The sequence below is a fragment of the Symphodus melops genome (assembly GCF_947650265.1).
Source record: "Symphodus melops genome assembly, chromosome: 20".
Lineage (NCBI taxonomy): Eukaryota > Metazoa > Chordata > Actinopteri > Labriformes > Labridae > Symphodus > Symphodus melops.
Genome location: NC_136710.1, coordinates 16,919,180 through 16,945,731, shown reverse-complemented (window position 1 = coordinate 16,945,731; position 26,552 = coordinate 16,919,180). Strand labels below are relative to the sequence as shown.

Below are 26,552 nucleotides of genomic sequence, written 5' to 3'. Positions count from 1 at the left end.
GGATTTTAACCCACACTCATGAAGTTCCTCTGAATTTTTAAGTCAGAATTCCGACTTCATGGAGCATTTCTGATGACGTATCAGACTGGATTGTCATTTCGGAATTTCTGACTCCTAAGATCTAATGTAATGCACCATCAAAAGCTTTCATGTCAGGCTTGATCCATTTAGGAGGAAGCAATTCTACTTGAATTGACCCATCAGACTCAGCACCTGCACCAGCACTTGACTGACTGACACAGTCACCACAGACACATTTACCCAAATACACATCCACACTGCAGGCGAGGAGACAGAGCTGCACATAATGTAACACACACAAAAAACAAAAAAAAACAAATAAGTAACATAATTACAGAGAAACTGAAAGTCATTGTCCTAAATGAGTTTATTTTTTTCATTTTCAGATTTGTATTATAGTATTTCTGTTTTACTTGGAATTGAGCTTGTACAGTGCTTTTCTAGTCTTCTGACTACTCAAAGGGCTTTTACACTGCATGTCACACCTACCCATTCACACACTGATGGCAGTGGTTGCTGTGTAAATTTGACCATCAGAAGAAACTAATTCCATAATTGTCTTGCCAAGGAACATCGGACATGTTGCTTGCAGAAGCAGGGGACCCTAAACCTTCCGTTTGAGAGATCACAACTTCACCAACAGAGCCACAGCCGACCCTGCTTCAGACATTCCAGGTAAAACAATGTAAAAGGTCCCTGTTGTCTGAGAATCCAAATTAAACAGTAAACAGTTTATGTCCTGGCACAGATTACCAATGATGAAACCTTAAGGTTACTTCTTTACTCCAGAGTACACACATTCACTCATTGTGTCGTCCACATGTCTTCTTGATCTGCTGGCCTGGTTCACCCTTAAAGCAGCGTAATGAAGATTATCTTCATTCATGTGACCCTAAACACAGTAAAAAAACACTAATAAGTAAACAGCAAAAACTTAAAGTACAAATATTCAAAGTAATTCTTCTGAGTTTAAGCGCAACAACAACAACAATACAAATCATAAACTGTATTTCTTAAAGAAAAAATTAAACCCATGTTAAAAAGTGAGATACGGCGGATACAAATAAAAAATAAAAATCCAAAATAGAAGTAATAATGAAATAACAAAAAATATAAAATGACATTAGATTGGGAGATTTACTTTGAGTGATCCAATACATAGAAAAAATAACAGATTCAGTTTATTATGTAAATAAATATGTAAATGCACATGATCTTCTGACAATAATATGTGTCCCTATTCTGTTTATTTTCAAGTAAAACAAACCTGATTTGTCCCCAGCGGCAATTCAAAGACCAGACCCCCAATTAAGAATAAAAGCTGATCTAATCTTCAGAAAATAGGTGCTCAAACAGGCTGTTTGGAGACTTTCCCTTCATGACATCACAAATGGCAGTAACTCCTCCCCCAGGTGGGTGACACTTCCACAGCTAAGTGTTTGTTCTGCACTCTGAGTCTGCCTTCTCACTGTAAATAATAGGACATGGTGCAAAAAAGCCGAAGCTACCCAAGCCTGTTCTGAGCAGGGCTGACATAGAGGGGTTTATCAATCAAATGCAGGATCAGAATGGATTTACAACAAGAAACTTCACAGACATGTTTTAGGAGCTCCAAGACTTATTTTAACTTTTGGAAAATGAGTATAATATGTGACCCTGAAGTCTTGGCGCCAAAACAGCTGCCACCTTTTGTTTGTATTTATTTTGTAAAATGAAGGAGATTGTGGCTGGATGACATAAGCGGTCCCAATGTGATGCAAGGGATTAGTGTGATTGAATTCTAGCTCAGGCTTAAATAACATGCAGAGATTAAAATCCTGGGTTGAACACACTGGGATGTTATTGGAGGGAAGTTTCAGGCCTAAAATAAAATGCTCAGTTATGTCTGAAGTAAGCTTCGGGACATTCATTTCTTGACAGCAGCCAAACAGTTTTCTAGAGATATTAAGTTGCTGTAGACGGTCGAGTTAACATAGACAACTGATCAGTGTAAAAGGACAACTGAAGACTAACTCAAGAATAAAGAAACTTTTCATAAATACTAGTTGCATGAAAATGCAGAAGAGACAGATTATTTTATTTATTTTGCTCTATTTTTGATTATATTGTTGATATTATCTATCTTCTTAATTCTTTATTTCAACTTCTTCTCCAAATGATAAACGATACCCTTCCTCAGGGATTAAGACTTGCTGTTCAAAATTCCATGTTATAGTGGTAATTTGTACTTTATACTCCACTGTTGACGATTCGGGAGCAGAGATGGACTAAATACAAAACCAAATTGCCCTCCTTTCTTTGAATGATCAGAAATTTGGTGGAAATACCTGTGAAGTCGTCACGGAAGAATCTGACGTTTCTGTAAAACAATAACGAGCCATTTCATTACAATTCTAAAACTTACTATGATCCACTGTTTTATAGATATGCATAGAAACAAAAAGTACTAATTACCTCTGGGGTGACAGCAGATTTTTCTCCAAATATTGAACAGCCTCACAGCGAGTGAAAAACTAAGGATGGTGGTGAATGTCAAAGCTCCACTCAAGAAATACACCAAGACATGGGAGTACTTCTCTTCTGCAAACAGACAAAAAACAGAGGTTATTGCTGAGCAGCTTCTTTTTTTAAAAAAAAAAGTTTTTACTTGATTAGATGTAATTATAGCTATCAGAAAGCAATAGTTTCTGAAGGAGTTACTTACTTTCAACATTCAGCTTGGTCCCTTTTCCAAACAGAATGCGTCCACATGAGGCGACAGCGCAGTAGTAAGTCCCAGTATGAGAGAGACTGACGCTCTTCAATGGCAAGTCGTAGACACAGGTGTTTGTTTCTGTGTTGGAGCTCCTCACACACTGATCATTCCTGCCTCCATGGGTGTAAATGAGTCCTGGATGAGATTCTTCAGAGTTTCTGAACCAGTAAACACTGTGTTCTCCATCACAGGTCCTAGTGTGGACTGTACAGTTCAGAGTCACAGAGCCTCCTGTCTGGATGGTGTCAGATTCTGACTGATGGACCACAGCTGGGATGTTCAAACCTGAACTTTGAACACTGACGAAAGTACCCTTCACAAATTCAAAAGTGATTGAAAAGCTAACGGCACAGTAGTAAGTAGCTGCATCTGAAATTTGTAAATGTGTGATGTTCAGAGAAACTCCACCATTTACAGCTTCCAGTGTAAAGCGTAGATTGTTCTTCCACTCATGATTAAATGCTGTATTTATATTGGTCCCAAAGAAGGTTGACATCAGCCTTGGTTTTTGTCCGAGAGGTTGCTTATACCAGAAAAAACGTTGTACCGTTTTGTCTTCATGGAGACATTTCAAAGTGATGTTGTCTCCGACATGAGCTGATATAAATTCTCTCTCTTGATGAATAGTTGAGGATTGATCGGTCATCTGAGCTGAAGTGAGAAGACAGAAAAAATAAATGTTAAATAGATTGTTTAGGTCTAATGTACTTTTGTACTATCAGAGGAACACATTTAGAGGCTTTAACAGGTAGAATGACCTGAACCTAAAAGAAAAGAAAACTCAACTCACCACTTTTGTCCAAGAGGAGTAATGTAAAATAGAAAAGTAACTTTGGAGATGTCATCCTGAGGAAATTGCAGTGCTGAATGAGAAGAATCTTGTTCCGTTCTCGTCACCTCATAGAGTAGACTGCCTTTGATTGGTCAACCTGTAGTGACACTTCATGTCCTATTATGGAAACAAGCCACGACATTCACCGCCAGCAACAGCCACATCAAACTCATCTCAGTTGAAAACAGTTTGGTGTTCTTTTTAAACAACTGCAGACCTAATTCTGTCTCCATTCTTTCTGTTGACATCTGATGTATTTAAACTTTGTGATGATGTCGGCTCCAATTATAAGTTTCAAGATAATTTGTTTTATTCTGCTGTGCTTTGTGTCATTATATCTCAGTGATGCAAGTATCACTAGACAGAGTAGGAGACATCTCTCACTGAGAAATGGACTCCTACATGGCACAATTCTGGGTTTCAAATTGAGGAGCGCAACAAGAGTTCCTTGTTTATGCCAATGTGTGAATTTAGCAGAATAATGCCATTCACAATGGGTAAAGTTTCCTTTAAAATAAATTCTGCTCACTTCATACAATGTGTTTTCTAGTGTTGCATTGATTCAGTGGAATAGTAACCCAGTAGAAAATTGCTCTCTGTTGTGTCATTTCAGTCAACGATATTGTTTATTTGCTTCGTAATCTGTCAATCAGGGTCGTGTCCTTCAGGTTTTGCTCCCAATGGCTTGGTTGATGAATGCTTACTACTGATTGGCCATGGGAGGTTATGTTCAACCCCTTACCGGGAGAAGTCAGAGAGTGCAGGGTAAATTTCTTTCAGGTATGGCTGAAGTAGAAAAAACAACCTGTAGTAGCGCTATGAATACAGGAGATCGCAGTAATGCAACTCTTTGGATGCCAACCGCCTTTAAACACACAGTATATAAGATCTGCTGCGAGGGGGCTTTCAATCAAAACATAACAATAGATGATGTTGAGGCAGGCGGGGAATCGTGGGAGTGATTCTTTCAGCAACTCCCCCCAAACCTCTATTTGAAAATCTAGCTTTTAATTGACAACAAGTTCTGAACAGGCCTGTAGTTTAACAATACCTAAAATGTATTAGGAATTTAGCAGCAGTGCTAACATTTAGCCTCATATATTGTCCATGAAGGGATAAACTTTGGGGCTGTTTCTTTTGTGATAACCTATGTGAAGAGCTTTAAAATAATTATGCAGTTTCACAACAGACAATGTAACAACAGCTACCATGTAAGCCAGCAGAATTGCTCATGTTTAGTCTGAACAATATTCTGTGTTTACTTGATGCTAAATCCGGACCTACAAGTGTATGGCCTGGAGGCAGGGCACTGAGCCAGGACAGTCCAGACATGGAGAGTAGATTAGGGGGGCGGCCATGAAGAAGACCAAGAAGAGGCCAGTCCTTTTAGAAACAGGAGTGGGCAGAGTCAACAAGATCTCTGGCGCAGAAGTCAGAAAATGGCACTGGCTTTGTCAGCCCTTGGTCTTTTAGTGGAAAAGAAGAGGCGGAGGTGACAAGAAACGAGAAACCGCACTAATGGGTGAAAGCATGGATACTTCAGCAAGATGCTCAAGGGGCTTTCTCAAACCTGATTCAACAAGTTGAATTGACCAAAAAAAGGCAGACGGGGACTGACGGGTTGCGACACATGGTAAATACTAGGGCTGCTCACCAACTTTATATACAAGCGATAATAAAGATAAACAGCAGTAAAGGCATATACTGCTACAAGCATGTACTTTGAATGAAACATAAATGGCCACGGTGGTATATAAAGTAGCATTTAAATAAAGTTTATTTAGCGAAACAATGTTTTCATTACACAAAAAAACATGTCTGAAACTCAAACTTTGTCCGTCCAGAGTAGATGACAACAGGCCTCCAAAACTGGTTTTGCGAGCCCATACAGTCCCATTGTATGCCGAACAGAGCCTTCAGTCTCTGTTGCATCGCAGGTCACCCATGAGATGAACTCAAGACAAGACAGATCAATCATGTGTTTCAATGGATCAGATCAAGATATATATATATATATATATATATATATATATATATATATATATATATATATATAAACATTACTGACACAATCGCAAATATAATATATACAAACATTTCAGAAAATATATTTAACAAAATGTCCATCTCAGTGCAGGTCAAAATTAATATCATATAATTAACTTAAGACATCAGACTCTCCCATTTATGTGTTTTTTTTTTACCTTTCATAATCTTTTTTTGGGATCATTTTATTAGATCACGTCAGGAAATTGGGAAATTCTAAACAAATGCATTTGCTCTCCTTTGTTTTTTTGTTTTTTTTCAAAGGTAGTAGTGCCCAGACAAGCCTATTGTTTTTAGTGTTTGGATATAACACAGCGCTGGTTTACAGTCTGTGTGCAGAAGCTCACAGAATACAGCAAGCGTTGGGGTGACATTTCTATCGTTAAGTGCTGATTGATGATAAATGCAGACACTAAGAGTCAAAGGCATGTGACTCGAGTCCACATCTCTACTTAACACAAATGATACAACGATAATTAACACAAGTGTCTCTCTGTTTGAGCATTTTGTAATAAGGCCATTCATGTTTTCTCTCACTGAATTAAATTAAACTGCAGAACTCTGAAGTTACACCCTAATGAAACTAAGCTTGTAAAGGCAAGTCTCAATGGTATGGACAAAAAGTCAGCCATTGGGGCTATGTGGACAATATTTATTATATACTGTAAGTATCCATGGAAAAAGTAACGTGTGAAAATAGAATTACTGCATCTCAAGTCAAGTGAAATTCAGTTAAATAGCACATTTCAGCAAGAAGGCAAAAAATAACAAGTGTTTCACACGAGACATGAAAAGACTTGTGACTAAGCCATCAACCATCACAATAAAATTATACATGAAGATATGTTAAAAAAATAAGATCCTAAAGAAATAAAGAAACTTGACATCCAGCAACAATAATAGAGTACAAAATAAATAAAGATCTTCATTTGAAAAGTAATGATGTGATCTGCGTGCCTTTCAATGCTTGTGCACTCTGAAGGAGCCTCATCACCGTCAGGATGATGAGGTCATGACGGACGGATGTCATCCTGACAGACACACCTACTTTATCTTGCCCAATCAAAATGGGTTCAATGTTTACCAATCCAATTCTCAAGTATTTAGGCTCACAGTCTGCGCTGTCTGTGTCGGGCACAGCCCTGAAGTTAGTTTAAGACATCGGCCCCTCCCCTCTCCACTTCTCTCCTTTCCTTTTGTTTCCCCTTCTCTCTCTCTTAAAAACAAATAACAAACTTTTAAAAAGTTTCAGGAAAAAAAAGTTGGAGCCCTCTTCTCTCTTTAGAGCAGGGGTGTCCAAAGTGCGGCCCGGGGGCCATTTGTGGTCCTTGAGTGGATTGTTTGTGGCCCTTGACTTCGTTCGAAGAATCAGAAGATTTTGACCCCAGGCCTCATCAGATGGCATATTTCGTTCTTTTTCTTTTTCATGTCAGCGAGGGAGACCTATAAAAGCCTGACTATTCTTTCCAAAAAAATTAGAACACAACAGTTTCCCACTGCAATAAATTATTGTGTATTTACATTATTTTTTGAAGTGGTCAAAATACAAAAAGTTCCTTCCAATATTTAAAAAAAACCAAACAAACAAAAAACCCTGTGGCCCGTGAGCGATTCTAACATGACAATTTTGGCCCGCAAGAAAAAAAGTTTGGACACCACTGCTTTAGAGGCTTGTTAGATGCATATAGGGGAAATCATTTTCAAGCTTTTGTCTTTATTGTGAATGTAGAAGTAGTAAGATAGCAGGTTTGATCAACAAATTGTTGAGATTCAGGTCATGAGGTTAAAAACTGAGATAGGAGCAACCTAGGACACCATCAAAACACAAAAGAAGAGATGCTAATAGGATTACCACCATGTCTTAAAGGCTCATTTATAGTATTGTTATGGTACCCATCACTTTTGTTACAGAGAAATGTTAAATATACATGTCTACTGTTTTATACCTGAGTACACACACTCATCCTCTGTGTTTCGTGGTCTTCTGGGTCGGTTGACCCTGTGTGCCCTTAAAGCTGCGTAATGGATGTTTTCCTCATTGTGGTCACCCTGTTAATAAGACATGAGTATTAGTAAATATCAGAAAATCACCATATACCTTCTCAGAGTAAAGCTTAGTACTGAAAAAAGAACCGTATGAAAAACACTATTATTCATTTATTTTTCTTTTAAAAGAAGGGACGCATCCGACCAATAAACAGCTATCTGAATTTCCCTCAGAGTCTTTCGTACTAAATGCAGTGAGAAACTAAAGGTTAGTCATGGACATGTGCCAACATAACTATGAGTGGAGACAACATCACCCATGTGCCCATATGTGATTGAACATGTGTCCCAGTTCAGTGTGTATAACAAGCATACGTTGCGACGTGCAGAACGTTGGGATACATGGACTGGACAAAACACTGTCCATCATGGACAACACCCACCAGCCTCTGCACAGCACCTTCTCCAGGCAGAGGAGCATGCTCAGTGTCAGACTGCTGTCACAGTCGTGCTCCACGGATAGGCTCAAGAACTCTTTTGTCCCCGTGGACATAATACTGTACAACACTTCACTGTGACAGCAGGGGACAAGCACACAGGGACTCCTGGACTGATCTTTTTTCCCTCACTTCTAATATGCACTTTGGTCCTGAGAGTCAGCGTCCAGTTGGACACTTTAATGCCGATCTGACAATCACTTTACTTCTACATCTTTAATGTTTGGACATTTTAATGACTATAACTTTAATTTGCATCCTTAATGTCTGTATTCACTGTCTAATGTCTGTTGTTAATATATGTTTAAAAAAACACACTTTCAGACGGTCAACACTCGGGTATGCACAGGTAACATCACTGTTCTGAGTTTCCTTAGCTGTTTGGACTTCTCTTTTTAAATTGCACATATCTTTCTTTTCCTGCAGAGTTCATTTACATTTCTTTTTATAAGTATAAGTCTATTTTTAATAGGGCAAATTTGATTTTAAATGTTTTATTTTTATTTGTATAGGGGCCCTTGTAAATTTTGTTTTGGGTTATTATATATGTAAGGGAGGTGGATAGCAGTTTATTCTTGTGTCCTGCATGTCTTGTATATTGCCTGGATGCATTGAATTTCCCTCAGGATCAATAAAGTATCTATCTATCTATCTATCTATCTATCTATCTATCTATCTATATGGCGACAGGGTCCCAACTTTTTTTCCCACCCAAAGATTGATTTTAGTTTTTTTGTATTTGTTTAAACAGTAAAGTGGGTTTAGCAGCACATCGGTACAGAGATTAGGGAATGACTTGATGGGCTGCCTCATCGGAGGTTTAAAGCCTCTGTACATGTGATGCAACCTCACAGCTCAGCCATCAGCGCCCCAGCAACACTTCTTTACAGTTTTACTCCCTCATTAGATCATAACCATACATTTAAAGAAAGTGGTCTACAGTTGAGAGAATACACTTTGTTAGCTGCAATTGTAGCTTGTTTCAAAGAATCTTTCATTAAGATTCAAGATTTTTATCACATGCTCATACAGATGGTTAAATGTAAGGACTGTTCTGCAGGCCATACAACTGGTGGAAAGGATTGGCAGGACGAGAGGTCAACTAGCAGGATTACAAACGCCACATGGTGACAACTGATGGTAGAAAGAACTTCTCAGCTGCACGGAAACAAGTGGTGGACTTTGCCGTGCGCCCTTTTTTTCTCTCTGGGAGAGCTCGCAAAACATCCCAGATTTATGAAACTAGTTTTTAAACTGTTTAATTTGGGAGAAAAGTGAATTGAATCATAAAGTACCTGTTCATTTGTTGTGGAGGGAGCCGAAATTCTTGCACCAGATTCTAGAAAATGATGAAAAAAATCCTTTACTATTAAACTGTATCATGTGATCAACACTGTTAAGAAAGGAAAGCGGTGACCGTACCTTTGCATTTGCAGCTCTTTCTCTTGTAGATTACATAGGTGAAGACCGCCAACAATACAAGCAAGGTGACGGTAAAAGTCAAAGCTCCACTCAAGATATACACCAGGTCAAGGGTGTTCTCATCTGTAGAGAGACATGAGTGTTTTAATGTGCAGACTTGTACTTTAACATAAAAAAGACAATCCCTGCTAAAATACTAACGCACATCTGAACTTCAGCTGGGTCCCGTTTCCAAACAGAATGTGTCCACATGAAGCGACAGCGCAGTAGTACGTCCCAGTATGAGAAACATTCAGGTTCTTCATTGGTAAGTTGTATTCACAGGTTTGTTGGTTGGGTTTCCTCGGACACAAATTATTGCTGCCTCCATGAGTGTAAATAAATCCAGGGTGAGATTCATCAGAGTCTCTGAACCAGTAAACACTGTGTTCTCCATCACAGGTCCCAGTGTGGACTGTACAGTTCAGAGTCACAGAGCCTCCTGGCTTGGTGATCGCAGATGCTGACTGATCGATCAACAGCTGAAAGTTCAAACCTGAGCCTTTTACTCTTAGAGTAATGCTTTCCATGAATTCAAACATGGACGTAAGGCTACGTGCACAGTAATAAGTAGCCATGTCTGTGATGTGCACATCTGTGATCTTTAGATGATTATGACCAACTTTATTATCAAGTGTGAAGCGTGGATTATTCTCAAATTCACCGTATAAACTTGAATTTTTGTCATATTTGTAGGATGAAGAGAGGAGCTCAGGTTTCTGTCCCAGAGTCTGTTTGTACCAGTAAAACTTTGTTGCTAAATCACCTTCATAGAAACAATGCAAAGTGACCTCCTCACCAACATTAGCCAATATGAATCTACTCTCTTGGCGCCCATTAATGATCGATCTTGGATCCGACGTCTGAGCTAAAGTAAGAAATAGAAAACGCTGAAATCATTTCAGATTGAAAACATTTTCTTAATCAGCACAAAAGTTGAAGTAAATGTCATGAAAAGTGACCAAACAGCCTGTAAGACAATTCTAAAACATAACTCACCCATCTCCCCCAAGCACAGACATAAAAGGAAGAACACAATCACAAGAGGTGTCATCGTGTTCAAACTTCTGTGTCGACTGAAACACATCTTCGTGCTCTCTTCACTCTTCAGAGGGAGGACAAAATCTGATTGGCCAGAGAGAAGTGACACGACACATCACTGCAGATGAAAAATGTTCTTCTTTGAAATACCGCAGGAAAACAAATACGATTTGGCCAAGGGTATTTCAATTTTTGCAATTTAAGGTGAACAAACAACATTGGTGTTTACTTATTTAGATAAGCTATTCTATAATTGCATCGTCACTACATTCCTTCGATGAGGATGAGACTTAATGAAATGAGTTTAATTTACTGAATAAGTAAGTATAAGTATAAGTTTGAGTAAAAAACACAAATATCTGTTATCGTTTTGAAAAAAAAAAGAGATTTTCAAAACCAAATTTAAATTGTAGTCAAGAGTGAAGATGTGAGGTTTCTTTTGTGTTATAGTGTTGCAATTTTTTTTCTTTTGGTGTTAACGTGGTTTTCAGCTAAAGGAACATGACAGAAAACCACAAAGCTTTTTCCACCTAAAGAGGAAGAAAGTGAAGGCATAGCAAAGGTTAACTTACTTTTTTATAGACACCTTCGGTTAATGTGACCGCTGTTTACTTTGTTTTGCTTCGATATTTGAATAAGTCTTTTCAGCTGCAGATAACTTTAAGTGGTCTTCATCTGAAGAGAGTGTGACAGAAAACCACAAAGTTTTTTCCACTGAAAGAGGCAGAAACTACAGACAAAGAAAAAAACTGTCGAAAAAACAGCAAAACTTGTTAAGCATTCACACTACCCCAAAACAGACGCAACTATCCGACAAATGAACCAAACAGCTGAGGTGTGACCACACTGTTAGAGTACGAACAACAGCAGGAAAGGTTGAGCTATCTAACAAGGGATGCTCAAGCTCCTAAATTATGTTCAAGTGGTGCCTTTATCTGCAGTTCCCACTTCTAGTTTTGACTTGAGTCCAAAGCTAACATAAGGCAGAGTGGCTCTGAATCTCTTTGATATACAACTTAAAGGGACAGAGATTTAACAAATTAATACTGCTTTAAGACAATGAAAAACCCCAACCACTGACTGAGGTCCCGTCCTTCTCCAGTGCCTTCAATATTGTCTTGATTTGATCAGGAAGCTTTGATATAGAAGTTTCTGTAATTATTTAAGACTTTAAATTTGGTATATAAGTTATGATCTCAAAATGAATCAGTGTCGCCACAGCCACACGTGGTATAACAGAAGATTATACTTATTTTTTTTTAAATGCCATGGTTGTTGGGGAGGTACCTTCTGGTGGTGCAAAAAAAAAAAAAAAAAAAATCATGATCAAACCAGTTATTAATCCAGGTGCCATCTTGTTTGTTCAGCCATGTAATGGAGCTCAGGGTAAACTCAACCAGGGAGACTGCTTATTCCGTCACATATTCATTCATCTCTTCATTCAATTTAACCACTCCCCCTCACACTTCCTGTCTCTCCCTGCTTTGGTGATCAGCTGATCATGGGCGTTCATTCTTTAAGTAATAAACCAATCATATTCTGCTATAATCCCCGACCCTCCCCCGACCCAGTCACCCTAATTCTAGCTCAGCGGAGGTCAGATACATCAGAAACCAACGACTCATCACTTCCTTTTGTCTTCACCACCACCAGTTATAGACTCCATGAGAGGTCCTATCCTGCTGTTGGCCTCATTACCCCTCTATGAAGTCATTATGATTATTGCTTTTAGCCTCAAGCGTATTGGGTTTTCACAAAGAAGGTAGTTAAGTGATGGGTTGAATGATATAAATGTCCCTAAAGCTGACTATCAACAGATTGGATAATATTAATGCATCATATCACAACCGTGGTTCTGATCTAACAGACAACACTGAGACTCTGTGCAGGCTGAAAGATAGACAAAGTGTGGAGCCATTATATACAGTACAACAGGTGTCATAAATTCCTTCCCATTTTGGATATACATGGTCTGGAGAATCACATCACCTTTACTCTTTAAATGTCAAACCTCTATTTGAGGAACAGTTCATTCTACGGTCTACTGAGGCCATACATTATACTTTTGTGATACCTCATATAACGTGTTTCTCTTCAAATATGGTCATAGCTTCTCAGAATAGATCGTAGTCTGCAAACATCAAAGTCACCTCTACACAGTGTAACCAAACTGAACGTATTCACAGAAATTTGCACCATCATTAAGATATTTCATATTAATGCGAAGGAGTCTTTTCTTAGCATATATATATATAAATATATATATATATATATCCCCTGTGCAATGTGACCTTATCCACAGCACTCCAGCTTGTTTATTGAAATATTTCTGGGTCTTCACTGCCAAGGCCGATTTATCAGGATCTGATGTCCGTCAAGCCCAAGAAGATTACACAATCTGCTCCTTTTTTTTTTCTTAAATAATTTTAACTAATGTTACCAGCTATCAATCATCAGTTGTCTTTGTAAGTTTCTCCTGTGTTGTGATGTATGATATGATACACTTTAGCAGTGAACAGTCCCATTAACAACTGACAAACAGAGACCACACAATGCTTCAACAAACATTTGTTGATGTCAAATGGAAATGTACTATATAAATACATATAGGTTCAGAACCACTATCACTCACCGTGATTGATGGCCATCACTGTGTAAAAACAGATTTTTTTGGGTACAAAATAAAGAATTTAGATTTCTTTATGAAATTGCTTTATTGCAAAAGTGAAAAAAGGTACAAAGATTTCATTTTCATGATTTTTTTGTAATGGAAGGAAAACCCACATTAACTTCCTTTTACATCAAAATAATCGTTTGAGTTATTAAGCTCAACACTATTTTCAATAAACCAATAGTTGTCAAGTTTAATGCACTGGAAACACTAAAAAATCTCAATTATTCATGATTCAAATTTTTAAAAAATGACTCCCCATGTCCGAGACATCTTTTTCTTGCCTTTTCTCTTTAAATAACATCCAAAGGACAAAATAACCAGATCAATGACCGAGATGTGCAAAATGTTTCATTTGTCCTGGTAACAGTGACACTGAAATGACTAAAACCAGAGATCATGCTTCCCCAATAAGATAATGAATACAGTCAAAACTTTTTATTTCCACGTGGTTGTTAGTGATAAAATAAAATCACTGATTCGGGTATAATTGATCACTGCACTAACAGCATCATGTCAATTGTAGATGAGATTTGTTTCTAAAAATTTAAATGTCATGAAATGCTTAATCCTAGAGCTTCACACTCGAGTACACGCAATCATCCTTTTCTTTGATTCTCTGTCTTCTCGATCGATCAGGCTGATGAACACTTACAGAAGCATAGAGGAGGTTGCCCTAGCAATACAGAAATGTACAAATTAAATCACTATATAGTCCTCTGTAGAAATTATGAACATGTTCACAAGGTTGAAAAGAGATTACATTTACCTCGTTGTCTCCACTTGATGGAGCAGATAATCCTGACTGAGACTCTGGATGTGAAACACAAAATGTACCTTTACTGTAAAGCTAAAATCTGTAAATAAAATGGGTCAAAACTCTAAAAAAATGTAACACTTACCTCTACATACACAGATGTTTCCCTTGATTTTCTTGAATAATGAGAAAGCCAGGGCAACGACCAGGATGGTGGTGAATATCAAAGCTCCGATCAAGACGTACACTAAAGCGGGAGTGGTCACGTTATCTGTCGAGAGACGACATTGGAAACAGATTTTAGGGTTTTCATCTCTAAGTTTGGGCAAGAGTTACAATTAACTACAACTCGAATGACTCAAGCTACCAACCTTCAAAGTCCAGCTGGGTCCCGTTTCCAAACAGAATGTGTCCACATGAAGCGACAGCGCAGTAGTACGTCCCAACATGAGAAACATTCAGGTTCTTCATTGGTAAGTTGTAGACACAGGTGTGTGTTTTAGAGTTCTTCTCACTCTGATCATTCCTGCCTCCATGGGTGTAAATGATTTCCTGATGAGATTCTTCAGAGGTTTTGAACCAGTAAACACTGTGTTCCCCATCACAGGTCCTAGTGTGGACTGTACAGTTCAGAGTCACAGAGCCTCCTGGCTGGATGGTCTCAGATTCTGACTGATGGATTAAAGCTGGGACGTTCCAACCTGAGTCTTTTACACTGACTACAGCTCCCTCCAGAAAATGTAATACAAATTTAAAACTACTTGCGCAGTAGTAAGTAGCTGTGTCTGAAACTTTCAAATTCAAAATTGTTAAGTGATTTGTTTTATTTTGAGTTTGGAGTTTGAAGCGTGATTCGTCTGCAAATTCATCCTGGAAAGTTATTTTTGTATCGTACACGTAGAAGGTAGAAATAAGCCTCGGTGTCTGACCCAGACTTTGTTTATACCAGTAAAGCCATGCTGAATCTTCACCTTTATAGAAACATCGCAGAGTCACAGTGTCTCCAACTTTAGATGAGACAAAACTTTTTTCTTGATGAACAGAGACAGATGGTTCCTGATCAGGCAGCTGAGCTGAAGTCAATTAAAGAGAAAATAGGTACAAAATCAGTAATAAGATGTCAAACAATGAGCCGAAGAATACTCTGAAATCTGAAAAACGGAAGTTTAAGAAGTATAGTCTTAAAAACACAACTTACCCATTCCCCCCAAGAACAAATGGATCAGAAAACAGACAAACATTGTAGATGTTGACGTGTTGGAGTTCCTGTATTGAATGAAAAGACTCTCAATACCTTCTCCACTCTTGAATAACAAGCCTGCATTTGATTGGTCAGCCTGATGTGACACAATACGTCCTCTTCAGGAAACAAAAGATCACATGTTCACTGACATCTGTACTTTGTAGTTTGTTTGGGGAGAGTTATATGAAGAATATAACTTGATAGTGGTAGGATGTTTAAAATTGATTATAGAGAGTTTACAGTAATGTTGTACAGTAAAGTCTAAAAGTGTTGTCATAAAACTTTTATTCTCATCTTAATTTGATTTCATACATATCAGGGCACATCTAATTTGTGTTCATTGTTAATATACAGTATGTATGTATTCTTGACCTGCCCTTCTCATTACCATATTTAATGGATACAAGTAAAAATCCATGTAAACCTAGACGTTGCTTCAGCAATCCAAGCATTGTCTTTGTTTTAAACCAGGAACATTATCTTCACTATGGAAATTGTTACGTTTGCTTAATTCACAGTTGGAGTTTGCCTTTTTGCTGCCTATTCAGCCCGAACTTATTGAGCCACCGTAGTAAAACTGACAAGTAATGTAAGCTAATAGCCCAATGCTATTTAGCTTTTCAACCATTTTAAGAACCAATTAAATGAGACCTCGAATAACTGCAGATTAATAATACAGTACGCATCATTTAGAACTAACAGGTTCTAATATAATTTATACTTTATTAATCCCACGAGGGGAAATTCAGTTTACATTCTGTTTAATGGACATGAACACACACAGGCCGAAATACACTCATGCACAAACAGGATACTAGTGTCATGCATTAATGGAGAGGTCTCAGATTGAGGAGTCTGCCCACAGCAAGCGCCCCAGAGCAGTTTTGGGGTTTGGCGCCTTGCATAAGGGCACCTCGGCAGTGCTCAGGAGGTGGACTGACACCTCTCGAGCTACCAAACCAATTTCTAGACTTCTTCCGTGCCAGGACTTTAACCGGCGACCCTCTGGTTCCCCACCCGGGAACTGCTGCCCCACTTGTCCTGCTGTATACATGCAGGCTGAAGGTGATACTGACACACATGCAACGTAATATAGCAAATCACCATCATACTTGTGGGTTCGCTTACTATAATGTGCGTCTTATTCTGTACTACACTGAGAAGCCTATGCGTCTGTCATTGAGGAACTTGGTGAAGTTTAAAGTTTGTACCACTTTCTTTCATAGAATTCCACAGAAGTTTGATAAGTCAAGAAATTGCGTTCACAGTGTTGCTTGTGTTGGCGTACAGGTAAACAACTGTTTTTGGATGCTTTGTGGTATTCGTCTATGTGAGGGCAGACCTCTTCCACTTCCTGCTAAAAACGGTAGCTGTTCTGACAGAGACAAAACCCCCCAGAAAAGTTGAATTATCACTCAAAATGACAAGCTCTGATCATGTTACTTCTCAAGGCCACCAAATCAAAAAAGTGAAGTGCATTTGTTGCTGAAAATCAGCTCCATCATACAAACAAAAGGTTGATAGTTGACTGTGGTAGGTTGAATGCTAAGATCCCTTTCTAAACTGTAAATCCCCAGGTTCTGTACACACATCTTGTACTTAGATTACTTGCCAAACAAGAGTACAATGCAATGAATGACATCTGGCCCCTTTGGCCATTGAGCAGATTTGCATCATTCAAATTTATCAGAAAACCTGAGTATTGACTGACAAAGTCCAACAGCAAAACAGTCTTTCAATGGCCAGCTGAGCGTCCAGAAAGTCTTCATTAGAGCAGCCTTTCTAAACAGTACAGGCTTAGATGTCTCAGGAGCAGCGACCTGAGGCTAAAAATCCCTGAGCTCTCTGAAGAAGCTGAGTGCAGCATTTCCCCCCCATTATACACTAGAGATCTGCAACCCAAGCCCCATTTAGCCTTAACCCCGGGCTCGTTTGGTCCGAGCCATGATCTAACCCACACACTGCTGATAATCGCTCAGACTAAAGTAACATGCGAGTTGACCCTGGCTAATGCCAGAGAGCTAATTATTGATCATCTCAGGAACCTATTAAATCATGTAAGCGAAGTCAACTTCATCCACTGACTGCAAACACACTGCTTCAAGTTTATAGTTATTTCAGATGAACAGTTTAATTTCTAGGTTACAATTTACACAAAAAAGACATTGGCATAGTTTAAAATCTGAAAATGACAAATACAGTTTACAACAAGGCCTTAAAAACTTCTACAGCATCAATTAATTAAACTGAAAACAAAATGAGGCTAATATGCAAGAATGAATTTCTTACTCACAAGAAATAAAAGAATGTTTCATCTGCTTCAATTTGGGAAAAAATATTTCCTGAAAATCCAATTAATCCAAATTTTATTAACTCTTAAAATGTGCAGATAATAAAATCTGCAACACTTTAGAAATAAGCACAAATGTAACAGGTGCAGTTTTAGCTCCTTAAGCCGTGGTACACACACTCACTCCAGGTTGGATCCCTCTGACCTCTTGATCTGTTGCTCAGGTTGACAGCAGCATAATAAAGGTGGTCCGTGTTTTGGTAACCCTGGTAACAAATATATATTTGACAATCCATTTCATTCAATTAATGCAATATTAATAAAATTATAAATACAGTATGAGATGGTAATGTAGGTGAGCTCACCTCTGCCGTGGCGGTCGATGAAGCTGAAAAGCTTTTTTCACACTCTGTTTGAGACGCAAAGAAAACAGTTTTTTCATTAAAAAGTTTTGCACAGACAACATGAGCTTTCAAAACTAAACAGTCCTACCTGGAGATTGGCTGCTGTTCCTCTTGTTCATCATGCAGAGTGTGAAGGCCAGTAAAGCAGAGAGCATGGAAGTCAATGTCACGGCTCCCTTCCAGAGGAAAGAAGAGTCTGCAGAATCTGTACAGACAAGAGGAACAGAGATGTTGCATGTGTTCACTTTTCCCTGATAAGTTTGTTCAGGCACTAACAATGAGTTCCTTTCATATGCCAACAAAATATACCTTCAAAGTCCAGCTGGGTCCCGTTTCCAAACAGAATGCGTCCACATGAAGCGACAGCGCAGTAGTACGTCCCAATATGAGAAACATTCAGGTTCTTCATTGGTAAGTTGTAGGCACAGGTTTGTTGGTTGGGTTTCCTCGGACACAAATTATTGCTGTCTCCATGAGTGTAAATAAATCCAGGGTGAGATTTTTCAGAGTCTCTGAACCAGTAAACACTGTGTTCTCCATCACAGGTCCCAGTGTGGACTGTACAGTTCAGAGTCACAGAGCCTCCTGGCTTGGTGATCGCAGATGCTGACTGATCGATCAACAGCTGAATGTTCAAACCTGAGTCTTTTACTCTTAGTGTAATGCTTTCCATGAATTCAAACATGGACGTAAGGCTACGTGCACAGTAATAAGTAGCCATGTCTGTGATGCGCACATCTGTGATCTTTAGATGATTATGACCAACTTTATTATCCACTGTGAAGCGTGGATTATTCTCAAATTCACCGTATAAACTTGCATTTTTGTCATATTTGTAGAATGAAGAGAGGAGCTCAGGTTTCTGTCCCAGAGTTTGTTTGTACCAGTAAAACTTTGTTGCTATATCACCTTCATAGAAACAATGCAAAGTTACCTCCTCGCCAACAGTCGCCGATATGAATCTACTCTCTTGGCGCCCATTAATGATCGATCTTGGATCCGACATCTGAGCTAAAAGTAAGAAACACAAATAGCTGAAATCAGTACAGATTGTAAAAATGTTCTTCATCAGAACAAAATTTGAAGTAAATGTCATGAAAAGTGACCAAACAGTCTGTAAGACAATTCTAAAACATAACTCACCCATCTCCCCCAAGCACAGACATTCAAGGAAGAACACAATCACAAGAGGTGTCATCGTGTTCAAACTACTGTGTCGACTGAAACACACTTTAGAGCTCTCTTCACTCTTCAGAGGGAGGACAAAATTTGATTGGCCAGAGAGAAGTGACACAATATGCCTATATAAGGAACATCACATCCTCCCTCCATTAGGGGCCAAACATTCTGACGTGTAATGGACGTGGTGAAGATTTTCACCAGGTTTCTTGACTTGGTTAAGCTTCTATTTGTTCCAATATGTGTGATTGTGTTTCATCAATTGGATCACTTCCCACCTTGTTTAGGTGGTCACTACCCTCAACAGATTTTATGACCAAGCCTCTGCTGGTCAAAAGATTGTTCCATAAGCCTCAAGCCTGGTTGGGTTTACTTGAAGAAGGAAATAATATTTTAATGTTGATGTTACGGTAGATGTAGCAGGAGTTATTTCAAATAAGCCTATTTAGAAATAATCTGTCCTGTTTAACTAACGTATTGCCCCCAATGCAAGGGCCAAAGGTCACAATTCAGGAAAACAGGAGGAGGACGGAAGTGCAGGTCAAGAAAAAATATTTTTTTAAACAAAAAAAGCAAACGCTTACTATTCAAAATGTCCAGCTGAAAAAAACCTTAGGAGCCACGAGAACCCACCAGGAACAGGAAAAGACTGACAACTAACATTCAACAGCAACATATGACAACGAGCTGACAGGAACACTGAGACTAAATAAACACTGGGTTAATCAGACACAGGTGACACTAATGACACAGGTGAAGACAATCAGTTGGTGTCCGAGACAGACGGCCGGAGGTCAGATGACACGACCGCAAAGTCTATCATCGTCCTCCGGCCTAGGGAGTCCTGGTGCCACGTGCACTTATGGACATCCCTGTGCTCGAACATGGTGTTTGTTATGGACAGACTGTGACTAGCACAGAAGTCCAATAACAGAACACCACTCTGGTTCAGATCAGGGAGGCCGTTCATCCCAATCACCCCACTCCAGATCTCACTGTCGTTGCCCACGTGAGCATTGAAGTCCCGAAGTAGAACAATGGAGTCCCCTCTCAAGGAGCTGGGTTCCAGAGCCCAAGCAGTGCGTGGAGGTGAGCCCGACTATATCTAGCCGGTACCTCTCAACCTCCTGCACAAGCTCAGGTTCCTTCCCCCCCAGTAAGGTGATGTTCCACGTCCCAAACGCCAGAAGCTGCGCTCGGGGATCGGGTCGCAGAGGCCCCCGCCGTCGACTGCCGCCCGATCCACACTACACCCGACCCCTACGGCTTCCTCTGTGGATGGTGGGTCCACAGGAGGATGGGCCCGCGTCGTCCTTTCGGGCTGAACCCGGCCGGGCCCCACGGGCAAAGTCCCGGCCACCAGGCGCTCTCCTGCGGGCCCCAACCCCAGGCCTGGCTCCAGGGTGGGGCCCCGGCTCCGCCATGCCGGGCGACGTCACGGTCCTATTTGTGTTTTTCATCATAGAGGTTTTATGAACTGCATTTAGTCTGACCCGTCACCTAGGAGCTGTTTGCCTTGGGTGACCCTGCTGGGGGCTCAAAGCCCCCGACAACATAGCTCCTAGGGTCATTCGAGTGCTCAAACTCCCCCACCATGATAAGGTAGCAGTTCAGGGTGGAGTCAAGCTCAAATATATATCACTTTTACTTAATTATTATGATGTACATGGCCTGTGCAATGTGACCTTAACCACAGCACTCCAGCTTGTTTATTGATGTATTTCTGGGTCTTCACTGCCAAAGCCGATTTCTCTGGATTTGATGTCCTTCAAGCCCAAAAAGATTACAATTCTGCTCTTTTTAAAAAAATAAATATGTGAACTAATCTTACCGTCTTTCACTCATCAGTTAAAGGTGTCTTTGTAAGTTTCTCCTGCATTGTGATGTACGATATGACACACTTTACCAGTAAGTCTTATTAACAACTGACCATCAACAGAGACCACACAATGCTGCTTAAAAAAAAAAAATTTAAATAAATAATAAAATACATGTAAATTGTACTCTGTTGTATTGGTTCAAAATAAAAAAAGGAATATTACCACTTACTGGTATTGATGGACATCACCGTGTAAGAGAAGCTTTGTTTGGTACAGAACAAACAGAGACATTTGGTTTCTTAATAGAATGGTTTTATTGTAAAAGTTAAAAAAAAAAAAAAAAGCTACCATATAAAATGCATCTTTTTTTCTAATAAAGAGAAAAACCCAAGCTACTTCACAGAAACTTTGTACATCCCTTCTATGACAACAATGAACCCATCTTCCAATGGCCAGAGGCGCCACCAGAAAGCCTTCATGAGAGTGGCCAGGTGGGGCCTTTTTGAACAGTACAGGCGAAGATGTCTCAGTCGTAGCGACCTGAGGCTAAACATCCCTGAGGGCTCGAGAGAAGACGTCCACACTAAAAGGTCTGCAACCTGACCCAAGCCCTCCAGAACACGAAGCCCGACCTCAGGCACGGGCTCGGGTTGGTTTGGGCTCGATTTTTTGGAGGCAAGCCTTGATCGAACCCTTTGCACTAACTAAAGATGTACAGTATGTAAAATCAACATCTTCTGACTGCAAGCCATTACTGTTTATAGTTCATTGTGATTCCATGTTAATTAACAGTTTTGGATCCAGTCTGTCAAACAATTTAAACATATTTGCTGATTTAAAGTCTGACGAGGACAAAAAGAAAACTGTTTACAACAAGTCCTTTCAAGCTTCTACAGCATCTATTAATGGAACCTCAAAATGAGGCTAATATGCAAAAATGCATTCCTTACTCACAAGAAAGAAAGAAGAAAAGAACTATTTATATAAAGATGATTTCAGAGGATGTTTTACCTGCTTCAATTAAGAAAAAAACCCATCAGTTACATTTCCTGGAGACCCCATTGATCCAAATTTACATTAACTCTTGAAATGTGCAGATAATGAAATCTGCATCACTTTAGAAATAAGCACAAATGTAACAGGTGCAGTTTTAGCTCCTTAAGCCGTGGTACACACACTCACTCCAGGTTGGATCCCTCTGACCTCTTGATCTGTTGGTCAGGTTGACAGCAGCGTAATAAAGGTGGTCCGTGTTTTGGTAACCCTGGTAACAAATATATATTTGACAATCCATTTCATTCAATTAAATATTAATAAAATTATAAATACAGTATGAGAGAGTAATGTAGGTGAGCTCACCTCTGCCGTGGCGGTCGATGAAGCTGAAAAGCTTTTTTCACACTCTGTTTGAGACGCAAAGAAAACAGTTTTTTCATTAAAAAGTTTTGCACAGACAACATGAGCTTTCAAAACTAAACAGTCCTACCTGGAGATTGGCTGCTGTTCCTCTTGTTCATCATGCAGAGTGTGAAGGCCAGTAAAGCAGAGAGCATGGAAGTCAATGTCACGGCTCCCTTCCAGAGGAAAGAAGAGTCTGCAGAATCTGTACAGACAAGAGGAACAGAGATGTTGCATGTGTTCACTTTTCCCTGATAAGTTTGTTCAGGCACTAACAATGAGTTCCTTTCATATGCCAACAAAATATACCTTCAAAGTCCAGCTGGGTCCCGTTTCCAAACAGAATGCGTCCACATGAAGCGACAGCGCAGTAGTACGTCCCAATATGAGAAACATTCAGGTTCTTCATTGGTAAGTTGTATTCACAGGTTTGTTGGTTGGGCTTCCTCGGACACAAATTATTGCTGTCTCCATGAGTGTAAATGAGTCCTGGATGAGATTCTTCAGAGTCTCTGAACCAGTAAACACTGTGTTCTCCATCACAGGTCCCAGTGTGGACTGTACAGTTCAGAGTCACAGAGCCTCCTGGCTTGGTGATCGCAGATGCTGACTGATCGATCAACAGTTGAATGTTCAAACCTGAGCCTTTTACTCTTAGAGTAATGCTTTCCATGAATTCAAACATGGACGTATGGCTACGTGCACAGTAATAAGTAGCCGTGTCTGTGATGCGCACGTCTGTGATCTTTAGATGATTATGACCAACTTTATTATCCAGTGTGAAGCGTGGATTATTCTGAAATTCACTGTATAAACTTGCATTCTTGTCATATTTGTAGAATGAAGAGAGGAGCTCAGGTTTCTGTCCCAGAGTTTGTTTGTACCAGTAAAACTTTGTTGCTATATCACCTTCATAGAAACAATGCAAAGTGACCTCCTCACCAACAGTCGCCGATATGAATCTACTCTCTTGGCGCCCATTTATGATCGATCTTGGATCCGACATCTGAGCTAAAAGTAAGAAACACAAATAGCTGAAATCAGTACAGATCGTAAAAATGTTCTTAATCAGCACAAAATTGGAAGTAAATGTCATGAAAAGTGACCAAACAGCCTATAAGACAATTCTAAAACAGAACTCACCCATCTCCCCCAAGCACAGACATTCAAGGAAGAACACAATCACAAGAGGTGTCATCGTGTTCAAACTACTGTGTCGAATGAAACACATCTTAGAGCTCTCTTCACTCTTCAGAGGGAGGACAAAATTTGATTGGCCAGAGAGAAGTGACACAATATGCCTATATAAGGAACATCACATCCTCCCTCCATTAGGGGCCAAACATTCTGACGTGTAATGGACGTGGTGCAGATTTTCACCAGGTTTCTTATTTGTTCCAAAATATGTGATTGTGTTTCATCAATTGGATCACTTCCCTCCTTGTTTAGGTGGTCACTACTTCACTACCCTCAACAGATTTTATGACCAAGCCTCTGCTGGACAAAAGATTGTACCATAAGCCTCAAGCCTGGTTGCGTTTACTTAAAGAAGGAGATAATAATTTCAAGTTGATGTTACGGTAGATGTTGCGGGAATTATTTCAAATAAGCCTATTTAGGAAGAATCTGTCCTGTTTAATTAACTTAATGCCCCCAACGCAAGGGCCAAAGGTCACAATTCAGGAAAACAGGAGGAGGACGGAAATGCAGGTCAAGAATTATTATTTATTTTTTTTTAAACAAAAAAATCAAACACTTACTATTCAAAATGTCCAGCTGAAAAAAAAAACAACCTTAGGAGCCACAAGAACCCAACAGGAACAGGAAAAGACTGACAACTAGCATTCAACAGCAACATATGATAATGAGCTGACAGGAACACTGAGACTAAATAAACACTGGGGTAATCAGACACAGGTGACACTAATGTCACAGGTGAAGACAATCAGGGTAATCACACAGAGAGAAAATACAAGACAAGAAACACAGAAGACAAGAACTACCCATAATCCAGAACCTCACAAAGCACTCAAGAATATAACAAAACATTAGAAGTTAAAGTTTGCAAAACAAAAAGGAAGCACTGAAGACTACGAGGAAACATAACAAAACACACAAGAGAAACAAGCAACACCAGGATATAAATCTGAAGTCTGAAATATGAAACTAAATAAGACCAAATCCGGACACAAAGGGTGGGCTTACATAAGGAATGCTAAATGGATTTGAGCTTATCTAGGGGCTTTATAGTTTTCTGATTACTTAAAGTGCTTGGTCACTGCAGGTCACACCTACACATTCACACCCTGATGGCAGTGGTTGCAAAGTCGTATCATCCATCAGAAGTAACTAATCCATTCATACGCCTCCACTGAAGCAGCGGGAACAACGTGGGATTAAGTGACTTGCCCAGGAACACATCGGACATCTTGCTCAGCCGGGGATCAAACCCTCGAGCTTCAGGTTGAGAGACCACGACTCTACTCCCAGCTTTACAGCTCAGCCCCTCTCTTCACCCGAGTGTCCGAGACACACGGCCGGAGGTCAGATGACACGACCGCAAAGTCTATCATCGACCTCCGGCCTAGGGAGTCCTGGTGTCATGTGCACTTATGGACATCCCTGTGCTCGAACATGGTGTTTGTTATGGACAGACTGTGACTAGCACAGAAGTCCAATAACAGAACACCACTCTGGTTCAGATCAGGGAGGCCGTTCATCTCAATCACCCCACTCCAGATCTCACTGTCGTTGCCCACGTGAGCATTGAAGTCCCGAAGTAGAACAATGGAGTCCCCTCTCAAGGGGCTGGGCTCCAGAGCCCAAGCAGTGCGTGGAGGTGAGCCCGACTATATCTAGCCGGTACCTCTCAACCTCCTGCACAAGCTCAGGCTCCTTCCCCCCCAGTGAGGTGATGTTCCACGTCCCAAACCAACCCGAGCCCATGCCTGACGTCAGGCTTCTGGTTCCGGAGGGCTTGGGTCAGGTTGCAGACCTTTAGTGTGGACGTCTTCTCTCGAGCCCTCAGGGATGTTTAGCCTCAGGTCGCTACGACTGAGACATCTTCGCCTGGACATCTTCGCCTGGACTGTTCAAAAAGGCCCCACCTGGCCACTCTCATGGAGGCTTTCTGGTGGCGCCTCTGGCCATTGGAAGATGGGTTCATTGTTGTCATAGAAGCGATGGACAAAAAAGTTTCTGTGAAGTAGCTTGGGTTTTTCTCTTTATTAGAAAAAAACATGCATATGATATTATTGCATCTTTTTTTTTTTTTTTTTTACTTTTACAATAAAACCATTCTATTAAGAAACCAAATGTCTCTGTTTATTCTGTACCAAACAAAGCTTCTCTTACACGGTGATGTCCATCAATACCAGTAAGTGGTAATATTCCTTTTTTTATTTTGAACCAATACAACAGAGTACAATTTACATGTATTTTATTATTTATTTAATTTATTTATTTTTTTTAAGCAGCATTGTGTGGTCTCTGTTGACGGTCAGTTGTTAATAAGACTTACTGGTAAAGTGTGTCATATCGTACATCACAATGCAGGAGAAACTTACAAAGACACCTTTAACTGGTGAGTGAAAGATGGTAAGATTAGTTCACTTTTTTTTTTTTTTTTAAAAAGAGCAGATTTGTAATCTTTTTGGGCTTGAAGGACATCAAATCCAGAGAAATCGGCTTTGGCAGTGAAGACCCAGAAATATATCGATAAACAAGCTGGAGTGCTGTGGATAAGGTCACATTGCATAGGCTATGTACATTATAATAATTAAGTAAAAGTAATATATATTTGAGCTTGACTCCCCCCTGAACTGCTACCTTATCATGGTGGGGGAGTTTGAGCACTCGAATGACCCTAGGAGCTATGTTGTCGGGGGCTTTGAGCCCCCAGCAGGGTCACCCAAGGCAAACAGGTCCTAGGTGACGGGTCAGACTAAATGCAGTTCATAAAACCTCTATGATGAAAAACACAAATAGGACCGTGACGTCGCCCGGCATGGCGGAGCCGAGGCCCCACCCTGGAGCCAGGCCTGGGGTTGGGGCCCGCAGGAGAGGGCCTGGTGGCCGGGACTTTGCCCGTGGGGCCCGGACGGGTTCAGTCCGAAAGGACAACACGGGCCCGTCCTCCTGTGGACCATCTC

The 26,552-nt window shown here is 40.0% G+C and overlaps 1 protein-coding gene across 1 annotated transcript in view; it reads right to left on the bottom strand.

Moving 5' to 3' along the window:
- LOC306841870 (uncharacterized protein) overlaps positions 1-24,266 on the bottom strand; it is a 133,621-nt gene extending 109,355 nt beyond the window's left edge. The window contains exons 1-3 of the transcript XR_013781594.1: positions 24,192-24,266; positions 19,768-19,794; positions 18,475-19,015 (exon numbers count right to left, since the gene is read on the bottom strand). The gene's annotated coding sequence lies outside the window, so the exon portion shown is untranslated. Of the gene's footprint in view, positions 19,016-19,767; positions 19,795-24,191 lie in introns of the transcript that reaches the window.
- Between the last annotated feature and the right edge of the window lie 2,286 nt (positions 24,267-26,552).